The sequence below is a fragment of the Argopecten irradians genome, chromosome 16 (assembly GCF_041381155.1).
Source record: "Argopecten irradians isolate NY chromosome 16, Ai_NY, whole genome shotgun sequence".
NCBI lineage: Eukaryota > Metazoa > Mollusca > Bivalvia > Pectinida > Pectinidae > Argopecten > Argopecten irradians.
In genome coordinates this window covers 19630365-19644064 of record NC_091149.1, presented here as the reverse complement: position 1 = coordinate 19644064, position 13700 = coordinate 19630365, and positions in this window count along the sequence as shown.

The window sequence follows — 13700 nt, the reverse complement described above, 5'->3', positions numbered from 1 at the left end:
AAATTTAATAACGCGAAGACACCAAAATTCTCGATGTCGACTCATCATGTGCAAAAAATGGATTACATGTTGGACAGATTTGTCTGTAGGTGCTGATCTCAGACGCAACTTATTTAATTTAAATAGACATTCATGAAAATCAACAATGATAAAATTACAGTTGTACTCATATGTTATTCATTTTTTCGCGAACTGGATGTTGCTCATCACGTTGAAAGCATGCATTCATTTATCTTATTCATTCAAGGTACAAAGTATATCTTTTGTGTTTATAAAACATGCGTTATTTGTCATTTTAACGTGCAGTCATGTGATTTAATAAGATGAGGATATATCATCACACATAGTCGTCGATAACACACCAAGTTTAATACAGTATACAATCATGGCCGTCTGTAGAGGGATACACCAAGAACGGCCTCTCTTTTCTCAAGGGCGAAACAACATCAAGTTGTATTCACAAAACAACAAGAATAAAAGTACTGTGATGTTTCTAGCCACATCTCAAACAAATACATTTCTAACCACTTTCAAATTTTCCTTTTCTCTACTTCTCATTTTCCTCATCCTTTTTACCTTTTTTTTTATTTTTCTAAAAGATTTTGAGGAGAAAGAAAAAAGAAGAACGAAAAAAAAGTACCTAAATCGTGAAATTAGTTACTACATCCGTCAAAATGTTATATGAGATATTATATACCACGACCTGACTCCATGATATAAGACATTAATGACAAAGTGGAACATTCTATAGATTTTTGTTGTTGGTTTTATATTTGTCATAAAGAATTTAAGAAACAACGTAACCATTTTCGGTTGAAGTTGCAGACGACCGTTGAGATATCTAACTTATCCAATGTTATGTGATTACAATTAATCCTACGGGGTCATTCAAAATGAAAGTGATGTATAATAATGAAATATGTATTATCAGTGTTACATATTATGTAACGAGTTGTTAACATTATGAACACTGTGCTGTAGTTGACCATTCCATCTTTGCGGCCGCGATGAACAAGTCGTCAACCCGACAATTACCAAAAGCTTTCTACATCAGGGTCGAGAATTCGACTCCCATTTGAGACAGTTGCCAGGTGTCCTGATTGTAGCTCGGTTGTTTTTTCCGGGAACTCCAGCGTTCCCCCACTATCTTATGGTGGCAAAACAATAAAGCCCAATCAAGCTTTTCACCCTCTGATAATAATCTGCATACATGCTATATCATTTTTGTGATCATTCAAAACTTAGGTTGGAGAATGTCTTTAGGAGACAGATTAGGAATAAAGAACAATATACGCCATTGTTTAAAATAACAACGATGATTTTTTTGGTTTAAAAATGAGGAATAGTGTGACGAGTATTTATTTATCTGATAAAATTATTTTCAATCGTGAACAAAAACACACAAATACGAAGGAGTATGAAGGACTTAAATAAAACCAGTTATCTTAGTTGACAAAGACTTATGTGAGTCTGAGCCTTTTAAGATATATACAACATCACATATACTTTCCGAAAATAATCCTATAACTGTTTGGTAAGTGTTACGACTTTCAAACAGCATGGCTATGGTATCATATAGTTGCTCTGACGGACATGTATTTCTAGACAAGCATCACCAATAACATTCAGTTAAAATATCATTGCTATTGGCAGATATTTGGGTTAGTCGACAGTCGGGTTTAAGGTAACAGATTGATGCAAATGAAATTGAACGACTACTCATTGCTCCGATTTCAGCTCACTAGTGTTTTTGTAGCTTTGTAAAAAACGATGATATTACATATCGACCTAACACTATATCAATATTTAGGGCATTATCATTGTAATCTGTTGTTCCCGAAGGATTTCTCTACCAACACAACTGATAAATGATACTTAAACACATCATCTGATTGTCTATTAGTAGTATGGGTTTTGGCGTTTCGTTTACACAGGAAAACTATATCATTTATAACCCTAATGTGTTTGTTTACACGCTGCCATTACAGGTGTTAAATATTTCGTTTTCTGATCAAACAATTCGTGTTGATACAGACTGTAAGCCTTAATTGTTTATCCTGAGGCAGTTATCGCTAATTAATTCCCCAAAGAGAAATTAATCTGTCCAAACAAAGAATGCTCACTAGGCAAATAATACACGTAGATTGATGTTGACCTATCTACACGTTCATTGTTTACATTTTGTTTCATTTCCCTTTCTATATAACAAGCCATTAGCTCAATTAGGCTCAACTTATTTACATAATATATGCATACAGTGTATATCATGTTTAGTTGGGCGAAATTTTTATTTAACAAATTTCTCAATATTTCATGGATTCAGTTTTCGCGATAATTAATTTTCTTTCGTGTATATGATAATACCAGGACATATATTGTCGCATATCCGGCGATATTTTATTGAGTCAATTCTGTATAACAGACACACAAAAATAGCAGTATGAACTTATTTCACTACTGGCACCACAAATCTTCAACACGCATCTTTTTTTTGGCAAACAAATCTATGTGAGCAAATATTGTGCGCCTTCCCTGTACGTAAACTAGATTAAAAAGAATTTTATCCACCTCCCAACTGGAGAGTTCCACTGCTATAGAAGGACAGGGGCGTAACTCGTATCTCTTCATCTGATAAATTGAAATAATTGAGAGACCATTAGTTCTTATTCTCAGTGTTAACTAAAACCAGAATAATTCAATATTTAACGAATATAACTTTTCGTGACCTGGCTTTATAACTATGATTAAACCATTTATCGATATTTCTTGTTAGCTACATATAAGTTGTCGCATCTACGTAGGTATAGACGGCTTATTTAGCGAATTCGCGGGCATTGCTATGGTCCCCAAATATGTAATATGCACCAATTATCAATAAATTGTTTAATCATAAACTAAAAATTACAGATATTCAGTTCAAATATGAACTTGTAAAACATATTTTTCAATGTAAAATTGAAGATAAAATATACATTTTATAATATAATGGTTATATATTTACTAAAACATGTTTTAGTAAAAAATAGATTCAGTTTGGTTTTGGTATTATGTTTAAATTACGAATCATCGATAATGATCAAAACATTCCTTGATTTTTCCATAGTAATATATTATCTTCATCGTTTTGTTTATAGTCAATTAGGTTTTCAACGTCTCACATTAATATCATTATGGCCAGGATCGAGGTCGTTCAGAATGTTTGACATACTATTCTCTGTAATTGTGACATTCGGTTCACATCGACAGTGCCTATGGGAGTACCTACGCATTAGCAAATAATATCATTCGGAAACTCTCAGCACTCCCTGTCGGGAGTAATTATTGCCTATGAAAAGTGATATCCTTCTGTGATGGACCTCTTTTAATTTGACATTCCCTAATGGCCATTCAATCGTCACTTGTCACGACTTTTAAATTCTGATTGTTTCAGGTTAAATGTTTTTTTAAAGTTTTTTTATATTTATTCACTGGTCGTTTCCATTGACTCAAATATCTTGAGAATTAATTTTGGGAATACATGACCAAATAAAAAGGGGATAAGATGAATTTTTCTACCTGTTTTAAAATAACGTATCTTTTCCCGTATTATTACCTCCTGCGTGTCTCGTGTACAAATTGTATTAAGCAAATATCGGTCAATCATTAACAAGACGAAACACACGAGCCTGTAAATTTGATAGGTAACTAGTTGGATGATTGTTACAGTGTGTAGTTTCCAGGTTGTGGCGAAGCCCGAGATACTCTGGCCCTGACACCAGACTAAGACATTATGACTGATAGATGTTTGGTGTAGCCCGAGATACCTGGTCCTGACACCAGACTTCGACATCATGACTAATAGATGGCTACACAGTGTGTAGCCCGAGATACTCTGGCCCTGACACCAGACTTAGACATTATGACTGATAGATATTTGGTGTAGCCCGAGATACCTGGTCCTGACACCAGACTTCGACATCATGACTAATAGATGTCTGGTGTAGCCCGAGATACTCTGGCCCTGTCACCAAACTAAAACAGTATGACTGATAGATGTCTGGTGTAGCCCGAGATATTCTGGCCCTGACACCAGACTAAGAAATTATGACTAATAGATGTCTGGTGTAGCCCGAGATACTCTGGCCCTGTCACCAAACTAAAACAGTATGACTGATAGATGTCTGGTGTAGCCCGAGATATTCTGGCCCTGACACCAGACTAAGAAATTATGACTAATAGATGTCTAGTGTAGCCCGAGATTCTCTGGCCCTGACACCAGACAAAAACATTAAGACTGATAGATGTTTGGTGTAGCCCGAGATACTCTGACCCTGACACCAGACTTAGACATTTTGACTGATAGATGTCTGGTGTAACCCGAGATTCTCTGGTCGTGATACCAGACTTAGACATTATAACTGATAGATGTCTGGTGTAACCCGAGATTCTCTGGTCCTGACACCAGACTTCGACATCATGACTAATAGATGTCTGGTGTAGCCCGAGATACTCTGGCCCTGACACCAGACAAAAACATTAAGACTGATAGATGTTTGGTGTAGCCCGAGATACTCTGACCCTGACACCAGACTTAGACATTTTGACTGATAGATGTCTGGTGTAACCCGAGATTCTCTGGTCGTGATACCAGACTAAGACATTATAACTGATAGATATTTGGTGTAGCCCGAGATACCTGGTCCTGACACCAGACTTCGACATCATGACTAATAGATGTCTGGTGTAGCCCGAGATACTCTGGCCCTGTCACCAGACAAAAACATTTTGACTGATAGATGTCTGGTGTAGCCCGAGATACTCTGGTCGTGATACCAGACTAAGACATTATGGCAGATTGATGTCTGGTGTAGCTCGAGATTCTTTGACCCCGACACTTAAACATTATGACTGAGAGATGTCTTATTAACAGCTGTAGGACGGTATTCTGTATTCTTTTTGTTATATGTGTAGCGTGGTTGAGTGATTTTGGAGGCTGCGGTATGCTTGTGATGTGTCTCCTCTTGTAATTGTAGTATGCAATAACATTTTGGTAGCACTTTTATGATTGATTTTACAATAAATAATTTCCCTTTTGAAAGTTTTTTTCTGATGAATTAGTATAATTACAGCAATAGTTATATGATTTTAAGAAAGCACACTAGTATCATTAAAAGTGTATCTACTTGACTTTCCCCTGTAGCACACAGTGAATGGTGCTAATGCAAATATTTTGTAGTAAAATTTCTTATTCTACACAACAAGATCCAGCTCGTCTGATAGCGACGACCTTAGGTCAACAGGAATGTCTGATGCAAACACCTCATCATAACGTTATTTTCTATATAATCGATTTTTTGTAATTTCTTAAAAGACATCGAAAAATGACTTAATATACTTAAATGTCGAAATGACAAGTCGTGTAGTTCTACGTTATCTTGGCTTCCTTGGTCGAAGTCTATCAATACGCTTGTTGGACACCCAAGCCAATGTTCTATTTCATTGTTAAATCTACCGTGAAATCATTGTCTGATCAAATTATGTAATAAAACAACTTCTGTACCGTTAAATAGAATGTGTATGAAGCTAACATTGCCTACAATAGGAGTAATACTACATTAGATCTATATTTAGATTCCTAGTGGTCATTTATCAGTTTTCAGTTGTCATAATTGGTAACTGTGTTACATACAGAAATGTGGTATGTTAATTAACTGTTGATGTCTATTTTAGGGGACTTATGCTGTAATAACTGATGAACAAGTGCAAAGTGTTGAAATAGACATATCATGGAAATACATAGATTTCGTGTTTAAACGGATCAAAACATCTATTTTTAGACACACACATTAATTTATCATATTTGTTTTAATAGTTTTGTGACATATGCATCTTTAAAAATTAGATTTAGATATAAAACAAACATTTTATCATATTATCTAATTTGTATTGCAGTTTATTTGTTTGATCAAATTGTGGAATGAAACCTGAACTTTTCGAAACGACATAGTTCATCATAAAAGATAGATTCCCGCGTTCGTATGGTCAATTCCCTTAAGATATATACCAGCAATCATTTATATACTTGTGAGGACATCATAGGTGTGGTTTATGGTGCCTTCAAATATGGTCTTACGTTAGAAGTCTATTATTTCAATCTGATTAAAATAAAAATCCTTATGAAACCGAAACTGAGCTGGTATAAAGGATCTGTATTTTAATAGGATTGTCAATATTTGGGATCAAAGATACACGAATTGCAGTTGTAAGAAAGAGTAAGAAAGAGTAGGTCGTTTGGTAATTACTGTCCAAGAACTACGACTTTTCTATACTCTTTGAACATGCCGCTTTCATAGGCAATCATAAAGCATTAAAAAGTAATATTTATAAAAAATCTTAGATGAATCAATTTTAGATGAATTTGACACGACACCGAACCGCTTAAATCAATACACAAAAATGTATATTGTTTGAATAATGTAATTGAGAGGTATCCGATTCACGTTTTGTTCCCTGATTTGGCAGTTTGAAATTAATCTCCCCCAATGCTAAACCTGGTACTTTATACATGGTGTACGCATGCGTACACTCTCTTTACCTGTTATCGTGTTCATTGTTTTTGACCATTCTAGAAGTCTCCAGAGCTATGTTTGAGTGTCATATCAATCGGGCTGTAGCACACTCAACCAATGACACGGTATTATACACAACCAAATAATGATATAAATATTAGGAGAAACGTCTCGTCATGTTTAAACCATGTTTTCAAACACCAAGGTGTACTATAAATCAAGCTATAGTGCATGCGCGCCGTGAAAAATTCGCAGATTTACACAACACTATGTAATTTCTTTACTCACGTAATTTAGAGGGGAAAAACAAAGATATAAAATATTTGTTTTGACTTTGATGAGAACCAGAGTAATAGATTTAGATTTAATATATATCAGATGACGATTTAATTTGGAGTAGATGACAGATTTGATTTTTGATATTGTTAGCATTGTTAATCCATGTAATTTATACTTTGTTGTGTGGGTTTTGGTTACGAAAATCAGGGTATCTTATATCCTAATATCACATTTCGATAGAATATAATTCGCCAACAAATGAGGAACCACAAATGTATTTCCAATAAAAACAGTCTTCTTTATAGTAGAATAAACATGACAATATTTCATAAAGTGTGAACTATCCTTTGGTTTCAAAGGAAGAATAGATATATCTCACTCATGTGATAATTTTTTGATTTAAGGCAACCATTATACAGGGCGACGTGATATCTGAAATTTAAAAAACATGAAATTAATGAAAATCTATTTGAACAAGTGCTATTGTTTTATGGGCATGTTAAACCTACGAAAGGTGATATGTACACGTGAATATTTTTTATTACTATCAAAATCAATACGGTGCAAAATGCTATCACCAGAAAGGAATCTAGTAAGTGAAAGTTATATTTTGTGTGATAACAATACTGTAGACGTGGATATTTTTTGCGAGTGTTCAATTTCGAGATTTGCATTCATAAAATGTTCGCGATAAGACACTTTCAGACATTTTACAACAAAGTCCACAAATGAACTAAAGATTACGCGGGGAGATTCCACGTTTACAGTAAATTGTAGTCAACTTAATTTCACGTGCGATTAAAATTTGCAAACAACAAAATAAACAACCACTAACAACAAGTACAATAGAGATATTTTATCTGAAAAGCGCCTAACTAAACAAAATCGTCGTAAGAAAGACGCTGGGCAAAGAACTCAATATGGATCACCTCGAAAATATGCTGGTTTACAGTAAAATGGCTAAGTTTAAATTTTCACATAGGGACACACAAGAACATACCGCAGTCCCTAAAAAAACTTGCATAATCTCGATACGCTCAACTCATTACAAACTAAGAAGGTTGTCCTTAAACTAAATTTGGTCTTAGAAGTATTAAACCCAGAAGGCCAACCCAGTGAGGATTATTTTTGAGAGATCTCGTTCATTTTAAATTTCCTAATGAAATAATATAAACTTACAATTTCTCCATAAATGCACGATTCAAATCAAAATACTTTGTTTTACTGACATTTATAATAAAACCAAAATTATATTTATGAGTCCAAAAATATCGTATCAATATATTTCTTTCTGACGTTATATCGCAATTAGAACTCCATCCATGGTGATCCGACTATCAGTGGATCGCCCTTAACAGGTTGTAGATTACAAACGACCTTGACCTTACGTCAGGTGACAAGTCGCGACAGGATATTTCCCGCTGAGCGTTAAGTATCAGTCCCCCAATTGATATCAGAACGGGAACTCTATCCTTTCGTTACTGATGAAATGATAATACAATTTTCTGCTGCAACGGCCAGCACTTCATCACAATTTGTAGCGAAGGATCTACTTGTAATGACGGCCAAACAGTACACTCCCCTAAAACATCAGCGTGTTAATCCGCTCCAAAACTCGGCCTCTGCCAGTTCACCGGTATAATTGTTCTCCCCTGTTAATATCAATATTTACCCTAGAGTTAACAGCATCAAGTTTTGGTTTAAATCAACGGTGGGATTGGTACGGACAAGCATGATGTCGTCTATCACTTGGCGATTTGATATAGCCTTCGGGGGTCTGAGTAGGTCATGAAAGAGGACCAGACTCATTGGATAAGGCGTGAAGGTTCATATTTCAAGCATCAGTTTTCTTTTGTTCAGTTTACATAACATAGCGGTTAATGCTGTAAAAGTATTTTAGCGCATTTCACTCGCAAAAAATATGATTGCGTTACTAACATGTCCTGCATGTCTTTGATACAGCAATAATTGCGAGTGTGCTAATCCATTCACACGCGTTCACATACAAATTAGTTTTCCGCTTAAGTTTGTATGCGCAAAGACAGGTACGTTTGTAGTGTTCCTCGAATGTTCAAAGCATAAAACAAAATGTCATCGATTTCCGATAGTTCTTTTCAGGTATTCAGCACATAGTATAAAACTTGTCAAAAATTACTGATAATTGTTCTTTTAAATTTCAACTCACAAAACCCAGAAATAAATATAAATAAATACTAAATACGCCAATTTTCAACACATACTAAACCAATTCAAAATTGCCGATAGCTTTTCTTTACATTTTCAACACAACGCGGTATTTACAAATCATGAATATCAATAGCTATCACAGCTGTGATAACTGGTTAGTGTAGTTGTAAGATGGTGCTGCCCGTTATAGAGTGTAAGGGTTGGTTGATGTAGAAACTTTTGCACTATATTCTCTATTTGTATATTACAGAGTTATTTGCCCTTGCGGTTAGGTATTGATTGTGACGTCATGTGTTTGCGAGCGTAACGTCATACTTTTCGAGAAAAAAAACGACGTGCATTGTGCTCACAAAAATAATGACGTAACAATTTCCGCCTGCCCGCAAGGGAGTTAACTCTGTAATATGCAAAGACGGAACACTCTGGGTGGTGTTTAGTAGTGGATAAAAACGTGGATAACATGTTACAAATACTGTGCTTATTATTTAACACACAATATTTTGCATTATCTCATACCTACAGGTATAATACTGGTTTGTCTTGGGCAAGATACTCATATCGCCTAAGGCTGTATTGCATGGCTACTATTTTCTCGGTATAATTTTAACATTTTTCAGAAACTAGGCTGGATTAACTTTAAAGATACAAAAAAGGGTTTGCATTGAAAATATCACGCTGTCCTCATGTATGGAGAATTGACATGCAGTCTCGAGGTTTTTTTTCGAATTTAATTCAAAATAGCGGATAATCATAGAAGTAAAATTGCAATGAAACGTCGAGGTATTTATATGGATATCAAGCTTCGGGTTTTATTACATTTTTTGACCCTCGATTAGAACTTATGAAAGAGTCTTATATTATTGCAGATCATGATACGCCAGAAAAGAAAATGTGGATCAAATTTTACAAATATTGTACTCCTTTTTAACACAGATTTTTGTATGTTGCAGATCATGTTACACCACAAAGACAGCCTACTGGTTATAGCGCTAGTCTTAGTGCTAAGCGCCTGTGTGACGTATTGTATGCCAACCCGACTACTTAGTGACCGTAGTTCTAAAAATGTTGCGCGCCTCACCGATATACTGGCCGACTTGAGGACCATACAGGAAAGGAATTCAGCTTATTCTGACCAACTCGACTCAGATCTACTTCAAAAACGAGCCGACGATCGGAAACAGAGAGAAAGTTTTGATTTACTTATTGAATTGAACGACCCTGTAAAAATTCAGGAAGTACCTAAGATCAAGGATGATGATTCGTTAACAGTATCTGATGACGTCATTTCCGGCGTAGACAAACGTCAAGGGAGATGGGATCTGGATTACGGACTTGGAGGCGGGAGATTCGGAAAACGTGAATACGATGATTATCGTCTCGGTGGTGGTCGATTTGGACGAGATTTGGATCACGTGCGCGATATGGATCACGTGGATCTCAATACGTTCGACGATTGAGTTATTGGCTTCAAGTGTTATATGATACACTGTAAAATTAAATAACTATTTTTGTGAATGAAAGTTTGAGAGAGATTTAATGAAATATTTTTTAATTTTTGTTTCAACATTTTTATTTTCACCATATACATATCTAAAACGAAAATAAATCATATCAATTATATCAACCTGATCAAAGATCATTTTAGTAACAGATTTAAAGTTATTTAGAGTAATATTTCCCTCGAAGATAAATGCTTCGAGCAATATTATATATTTGTACATTATTTCAGCTACAAATGCCTTTAGAAGAAACAAGATAAGAATACGTTCTTCTGAAGTGATATTCAGAATATTAAGTAAAATTTTAAAGATTACAACATTGATAATGTTTTGAATATTCTCTTACAATTATCTTTGAAATAGAAAGTTCTCCTTTAGGGGTTATGTTGAATATTGTATTTTGAATCTAGTTGATAAAAATTACGGAGCATGCTATCAATGTATTAATGTTTTTAAGAAACCTTTATATTTTCCTCCGGAAAGGTAATGGGCCTTTAACATATGTACTTAATTATTTATCTATCAATAAAATACGGTATATTGGTTTTATGTTATACAAAGTATTTGGTTTCACAATTCCCATATGTAGTAAAGATAATGATTTATTAGAACAATATAGATATCATAATTTGGGGTACTATTTTATTCGAGTTGTAGTATTCTGTATTTACATATTACAGAGTTATCTGCACTTGCGAGTAGGTATTGATTGTGATATCATATGTTTGAGAACGTAACGTCATACCTTCCGGAGAAAACGACGTAAAATGCACCAATAAAATAATGACATAACAAAAAATATCTACCCAAAAGGGAACTAACTCTGTAATATGCAAAGATTTAAGTGATACCAGTAATGAATTGCAATTGACAGAAACATGTTTGAGGCAAAGTTTATTACAAATGTGTAACGCAATCAGTTATTTAATTTGTAACGTGAGTTGCTATCGTCATTTAATAGGATATTTAAAGATTAAATATGGATATGTTTTATTCTGGTAGTTGCATTAATACCAGTGATATATTGTCCTTGACAGAAACATGGTTTTAGAGTTTATTACAAATGTGTAACGTAATCAGTTATTTCATACTTGACTTGTCAATCCATCAAACATCAAAGATTACAACCCAGATTGTAATACAATACTTACAGAGTAACCGACAACTTTGAATTGATTGCCGACGTGTGGTAGTCAGACCTTAGGTCTAGTCTGGCTAAGAACAATTGTATTTTCAATATCACCTATTGATTAGCATTAATATAGATAATTACGAAAAAAAAGTTCAAAAGGCAAAATGCCTTTGATTCAGAAAACAACATTTGATGTATAAATTTCTTAATCAGTGTGTTAAAATATTTTTGTAGTTCATGAATGATTTTCATGAAAATTACTCTTTTAATATTCTTCTGAAATATAAAAAAATATCAATAAGAAGCAAATCGCATCAAAATGGTTTCTCTAACATTTTTCTGAAGTATGAAAAAAAAATGTAAAAAAAGGTAGAACACATGAAAATCTTTCCCTCTAATATTTTCTTCTGATATATAAAAAAAAGATATAAGAAGCAAATCACGTGGCAAGAATTATAGCTAATGTAACCAATATCATGGAATGCATGGCTGGACATATCCTAAGCCGTGACCGAGTTATTGTTTAATGTAGTCATGTCTCGTGATCTAACATAATAAAACACACATAAAACAAATCATTCCTTTTTTACACTTGAATTTCAAATTACTTTGCTACATAGTAAGGTTAGAGGAGGCCATAATACTATTTATAAAAATATAAATCATTGTTAGTATAATTTTTAAATGACGGATCGCCAGCTGTCAATAAAATCGTTATGATTGAGAACATGACTCAGTAATTTGTGTTGTGTAAGACGGTTACTTCGACATTGAATAGATTCACGTGCATGTACGAGGACGAAGCGTGACTATATATCGCATGGCAATCGGTCAATACATAAAGGATAATCTGATAGGTTTGTCAATGCTGTAACTCGCTTCCATACATTTTTACAGCGATTTTGCAAATGGTCAGACATTTCCATCGGGGAGATAAGGGAAACCAACCGCCAAGAATGTGATGGCATGAAACAAAAATCAGCAAATACATTTTTTACAAAATTCCTATATAACTGAATTTAATTCCAATAATAATAGTTTATGCGTATTGATAAAAAGAGCTCTAAATATCAATACCCGCCCCCAAAAATATCGGGGATGACATAGATACTTAAAGAACGAGAACAATAATATGCTTTAGAATGAAAGATAGATATTTGTTGATTTGATGCCATTTATTGTAAACACTGCCAGTGTATAAACAGTCCTTCTAAGGCACCTATGGTAAAAGCATGGTATTTTTAATCTTAATTTTTGTTATAGTAATTCTTTTAAGTATTTTAGGGCATCATTCTGTTATATAATTAAATGTGTAGGATTTAAAAGTAAGGAAATAAATGAGTTTACATTGAAACGGATTTATTTATTTCTAATTGATGTGCAGAGTCTTATCACATGGAAACTTTGTCATCTGAATATGGTTTGGTACAATCAGTTGGTAGGTTGATTACATAAACAACCTGTCAATAACAAATTATTTCAGGACGGTATCCCATGTATGCGCTGTGTCGAGAATGCATCCATGATTTGGAAAGCTGCAGTACAGCGAACAGCTACAGTCATTGTCCATGATACAGTACGCAAGCGATTCTTTCACTAAATATTATTAGTATTTTTGTAGTTTTAAAAACGTAAGTTGACAAAATAAAAACTACTTATCTGGCGCTTAGTTTGAAACGTTTTTCCGTTGCAATATGTGTGAGTTGTAAACGATTATATTCAACAACGTACGATGACGCCGCCATTTTCTTCTTTGTCTATAGTAAAATGGCGTAATAAAAATCACATATCTACACTTAAGATCGATTTATCGATAAATATGGTACGGAAAATATTTTAGATAATTTATATAGGATACAAGATGTCGTTGTACTTAAAATCTAACGATTGAATGTAAAAGACTTCAGGAATAATAATTAAAAATATTTAAAATGACTAATAATGTCAAGAAAAAAATCACTTGCGCACTTTATTATTGCCACTGACTGTAACTCCATCCGGTCAAATTATACTGAAAACGACAGTCGCCATACTCCCTTTATATTGAGTGCTTAA